The sequence below is a fragment of the Moschus berezovskii genome, chromosome 6 (assembly GCF_049115385.1).
Source record: "Moschus berezovskii isolate FMDL1 chromosome 6, NW_MosBer_1.0, whole genome shotgun sequence".
NCBI lineage: Eukaryota > Metazoa > Chordata > Mammalia > Artiodactyla > Moschidae > Moschus > Moschus berezovskii.
Window position 1 is genome coordinate 43059190 of NC_142465.1, and position 5545 is coordinate 43064734.

At 42.7% G+C, this 5545-nt stretch overlaps 1 pseudogene; it reads right to left on the minus strand.

Annotated features, from left to right (window-relative positions):
- Positions 1-2806: 2806 nt before the first annotated feature.
- On the minus strand, positions 2807-4862 carry LOC129536016 (splicing factor 45-like; annotated as a pseudogene).
- Positions 4863-5545: the final 683 nt, after the last annotated feature.

Sequence of the window (5545 nt, forward strand, 5' to 3'; positions counted from 1 at the left end):
GAGTCTGTGGCCCCAGGGTGAGTTTCAATTGACTTTTGCCTCTCTAGGAGGCTCTCCAATATTTAACAAGTGGGTCTGACACAGGGCCTTTTCAACTTACTGCTTTTGCCCTGGGTCTCAGGGTGTGTGAGATTTTGTGTACATCCTTTAAGAGTGGAGTCTCTATTTCCCATACTTCTCTGGCTCTCCTAAAAGTAAGCCTTATTGGCTTTCAAAAACAAATGTTCTGGGGGCCTGTTTTTCTGGTGCACGACTCCTGGTCTTGGGAGCTCAATGTGGGGCTCAGACGCCGTGCTCCTTGGGGAGAATTTTTGTAATTATAATTATCGTCTCATCTGTGAGTTGCCTAACTGGACTATGGATCTTGACTATACTGTATCTATGCCTCTTCTACCTGTCTTGTTCTTAGCTGGTTCTGGTACTTAGCTCAGAAGATGTTTTCTGCTAGTCTTCAGGTGACTTTCATGGATAATTGCTCTTCAAATAGCTGTAGCTTTGTTGTGCCTTTGGAAGGAGGTGAGCTCAGGGTTTTCCTACTCCACCATCTTGGCTACTTCTCTCTCTAGCAGAAGAAAGATTTTCCTCACACGTGGACCAGGGATACTGTGAATTCTTGATCTTGATCTGAATTACTGTAAACTTAGAAAATAATTACAACTGTTTCACAGTAGAGTATATGTTGTCTGTAGAATGGTGACATACTGAAAGATGGTTTGTAAGTGAACAGAAGCCGGGAGTTTAGAGACTGGTTAGAAGTGGAAATTTGAGAGTCATCAACAGAGATGCAGAAGATGAATTAATTTAACCAATATACATTGAGCACTTACATATGCTGGGTAATCTTTTTAGGTGAAGGCATAAAATTTTGAGCATTCGCACATGTTACTACCTTTAGAGTTTATATCTAGGCACTAGAGCTTTAGGGACAACAGGGAGATTGATTAGAAGGGATATTCTGATACTAATAATTAAAAGGATATGCTTATTCATGTAAATACAACTTTTAAGTTTCCTAGGCATTGAAATTCTGTCACTGAACTGAAATCTGTATCAGCAGTTCAAAAATAGCACTGTCATATCTAAACATTTTGTGGGACCTTAAAAAATATGGCATTTAAAATTATACATCAACTAAAAATTGAAGCAAGTCCTGTCATAATTTGACAGGCATAATCACTTATCCTTTAAGGCAAACAGTAACCTAATAGTGTCTTGGTGCAGGTGTTGCTAATTAGCTACTGGATTACGCTGAATCGTATTCTCTTCTTTTACCTGTGCATAATGTTTGTGCGGAATGCAAATATGAGCTGTAAGCTGAAGTGTTTTAAGTGCCAGCTATGGCTCATGGATTGGCCTTGAAACAATGAGAATTTGAATTGGGCAATAATCATGGCTTAATTGTAGCTTAGAGCTTATTCAGCCTCTGGTTCTCCTCCTGATGGTCAAGGGTGGCCCTCAGATAGGAAGTTTAGTTAATTCGGGCTCTGGTCAAGTGGCTAGGTGAGAAGACAGAGTCATTTCTTATTCTTTTCATATTCATTTCTAGAAGTTGGACTGCTCTGAGAGAAATGGTAGGGAGCGATTACTAGTATAATTAGGGATCATACATTTGTTTATTCTGCAAATATTTACTGAGTGCCTGCCATGTTCCTGCACTCAGCATATGGTTCAGTTCAGTTCAGTTCAGTCGCTCAGTCATGTCCGACTCTTTGTGACCCCCATGAATCACAGCACGCCAGGCCTCCCTGTCCATCACCAACTCCCGGAGTTCACTCGAACCCACCACCATTGAGTCGGTGATGCCATCCAGCCATCTCGTTCTCTGTTGTTCCCTTCTCTTCCCGCCCCCAATTCTTCCCAGCATCAGAGTCTTTTCCAGTGAGTCAACTCGTCGCATGCGGTGGCCAAAGTATTGGAGTTTCAGCTTTAGCATCAGTCCTTCCAGTGAACACCCAGGACTGATCTCCTTTAGAATGGACTGGTTGGATCTCCTTGCAGTCCGAGGGACTCTCAAGAGTCTTCTCCAGCACCACAGTTCAAAAGCATCAATTCTTTGGCAATCAGCTTTCTTCACAGTCCAACTCTCACATCCATACATGACCACGGGAAAAACCATAGCCTTGACTAGACGTAGGAATGATATAAATGTTTGTTGAATGAAATATAATCACTTGAGAGTTAAAAAAAGCCTTCTTGAAATAATTTGTAAATTTTGGACTTACCTTAATGAGGAAATTAATTCTATTTGTGTGATTGAAATATGGAAGAGATGCTGAAATAGTTTATTTTACTCTCCTACATTTTTTTCAGCCTCCTTTCAGTTGAGAGGGAGAAAATACTACTCCTGGCTAATGTGATGTATCTCCTTCTGGACTGAGACTGTGGGAATCCCAGTGAATAAGGAGGTAGGTTATGTTTTCTTGATGATGAAGAAGATGGTGGAGCTGTGTGGAAATAAGCCATTGCTGATTTCTGCTGGACATGTCACCTGAGGAGGAAAGAAATTCTTGTTGTATTAAGAGAACCTGGCAGTTCAGTAAAGGATTTGGGGTTTGTTTTTTTACTGTCATGTTATGAAGTCTATCCTGACTAATAAGAACTATTGTATACTTTGTTTTTTAAAGGATTTTTATACTATATCAAAAAACCACAAAATAAAAAAGGGATCAGTTGATGAATACCTTAGAATTCTTTGCAGAATCTCTGCACCCACAGCCATGAAGGTTGCCTATCTCCTTGTTCTCCTTTGCTCAGTCTGCAGCTTGTTGAAGAATCATTGGAGATGACTCAAACTCTAGTTTTTAAGTCAAACTTGTTCTGCCAAATCCAAGACCCTGAATTTATCCAAATTGTAGAAATATTTTTTGACCACCCATCCACCAAAATACCTCCCCTTTGGATCAACAGCAGCTTTAATAATTCATTCAACCCTATCAAATTCTATTCATCATCGGGGGCACCAGGAATTTCAAATATTTTACAACTGTGCCATATTTTTCACACTCTTCCTTGGTTTCAGCTTCCAAATCTTCCTCTACCTCTCCTGCACCAACAATGTTCCTTTGTGTTGTGCTGTGCGTAGTCACTCAGTCGCCTCCAACTCTTTGTGACCCCATGAACCGCATGCCAGGCTCCTCTGTTCATGGGGATTCTCCAGGCAAGAAAACTGGAGTGGGTTGCCATGCCTTCCTCCATGTTCCTTAGTAGGACCACTTTAGTAGGACACAAGTATTTCAGGTAATTGATTTGAATCTGACTTCCTGGCTGTATCTTTCTGAGTGGTGTCACCCATGATGATTTTGCCCTCCCGCTTCTTGGTCTTCTCCACCGACAGCATTGTACTCAGGCCCTGCTCAATCTTCCCAAGAAGCCATACTTCTGCATGATTTTCTGTGTTATTGTTTGTGCCTTTCCCCCCCCACCTGCCTGCCCCATGTTGGCGAGGAGGGAGTTGTTGGGCCAGTCGGGTATCTGAGTCTGTCTTGTTGCTCATACACTGGGGAGAGATGGCAGCTTTGGAAGACGGGGAGCAGAGTCTTGAATCCTCTACATAAGGAAAGCCTCAGGGTAATTCTTTGTCTTTCTCTACAGAGAAGTGGGTGGTGCAGTGGCAGCTCTGCCCATACTTCTCCCTCACTCATCAGTTCAGTTCAGTTCAGTCGCTCAGTCGTGTCCGACTCTTTGCGACCCCATGAATCACAGCACGCCAGGCCTCCCTGTCCATCACCAACTCCCGGAGTTCACTCAGACTCATGTCCATTGAGTTGGTGATGCCATCCAGCCATCTCATTCTCTGTCGTCCCCTTCTCCTCCCGCCCCCAACCCCTCCCAGCATCAGAGTCTTTTCCAGTGAGTCAACTCGTCGTATGAGGTGGCCAAAGTATTAGAGCTTCAGTTTCAGCATCAGTCCTTCCAATGAACACCCAGGACTGATCTCCTTTAGGATGGACTGGTTGGATCTCCTTGCAGTCCAAGGGACTTTCAACAGTCTTCTCTAACACCACAGTTCAAAAGCATCAATTCTTCTGCCTCAGCTTTCTTCACAGTCCAACTCTCACATCCATACATGACCACGGGAAAAACCATAGCCTTGACTAGACAGACCTTGGTTGGCAAAGTAATGTCTCTGCTTTTCAATATGCTATCTAGGTTGGTCATAACTTTCCTTCCAAGGAGTAAGCGTCTTTTAATTTCATGGCTGCAATCAGCATCCGCAGTGATTTTGGAGCCCAAAAATATAAAGTCTGACACTGTTTCCACTGTTTCCCCATCTATTTCCCATGAAGTGATGGGACCAGATGCCATGATCTTTGTTTTATGAATGTTGAGCTTCAAGCCAACTTTTTCACTCTCCTCTTTCACTTTCATCAAGAGGCTTTTGAGTTCCTCTTCACTTTCTGCCATAAATCTGGATCTCCTAACCTGAAAAACCCACTAGCTTCCTGTCTGGCTTTACGTCTGTTTTCTCTCTCTTCTTTCTTTCCAGCTCCCGCTGCCTCTATTGCTCCTCTCTTTGGCCCCTCACTACTTTCTCATAATCATTAGGAAATGCTGGATCATATCCTCAGCTGTAGGGATCAAAACTTCTCCTGCAGAAAACCCACTGGGAACAGGATCCTTGAGGCCTGCAGCTACATGTGGTGGGGTGTCCCTGATCTGCTGCTCATCTGAAGAACCACCTCGCTTGAAGTCAATGGATGACTCGGGCAAGGACAGTACTTTGTATTGTCCCCTGGCTCTTTGCCTGAGTGAGAGTTTCCTTCTTCATTTGGAGCTGAAACTGCAGAAGTTTGAAGTTTGGGGACCAACCTTCTGTTTTTTGAGTCGCTATTCTCCACCCCTAGGTCTTTGTATACGGACATCGTCTTAGTTTAATGCCCACCAGACGGGTGGACGCTCCTGGCTGTGGCAGGGCACCTGGGCTCAGGTGCCGTGGACCTGGCGGGCTAAGCACTCAGAGTCAGCCGGTGTACCTCTTATTGTAGAGATTTTGTTGTTGTTGCCACATTGTGTATTGTAACAAAAGACTGTAGGTAATTAAACGACCATTGCCAACAGGTAGCTTAAAGTTTAGTATCCTGTACCATAGAATATCAATCAGCCATTTAAAAGAACATGCTGATACGGAATTCTCTCTCAGATATGTTGTTACCAGAATAAAAGAAGATTCAGAACAGTGTTCACAGTTTCAATTAGTATAAAAAAGAGACTCTATCATCTGCTTACATTATCTGCGTGCACAAATGAACACATGTGGTCTTTTTTGTTGTAGTAAAATATACTTAATATAAAATTTAACCATTTTAACTGTACTGTTTGGTAGAATGAAATACAATCACATTCTTGTGCAACTGTCACCATCATCCATCACCTGAACATTTTTCATCTTCTCAGATGGAAGTTGTATGCCTATTGGACACTAATTCTTCATTTCCTTCTTACCCCAGCAGCTGGTAACCACCATGCCACTTCCATTGCTATGAGTTTGATTGCTCTATGTATCTCACATATGTGGAATTATGCAGTATTTGTTCTTTTGTGATTG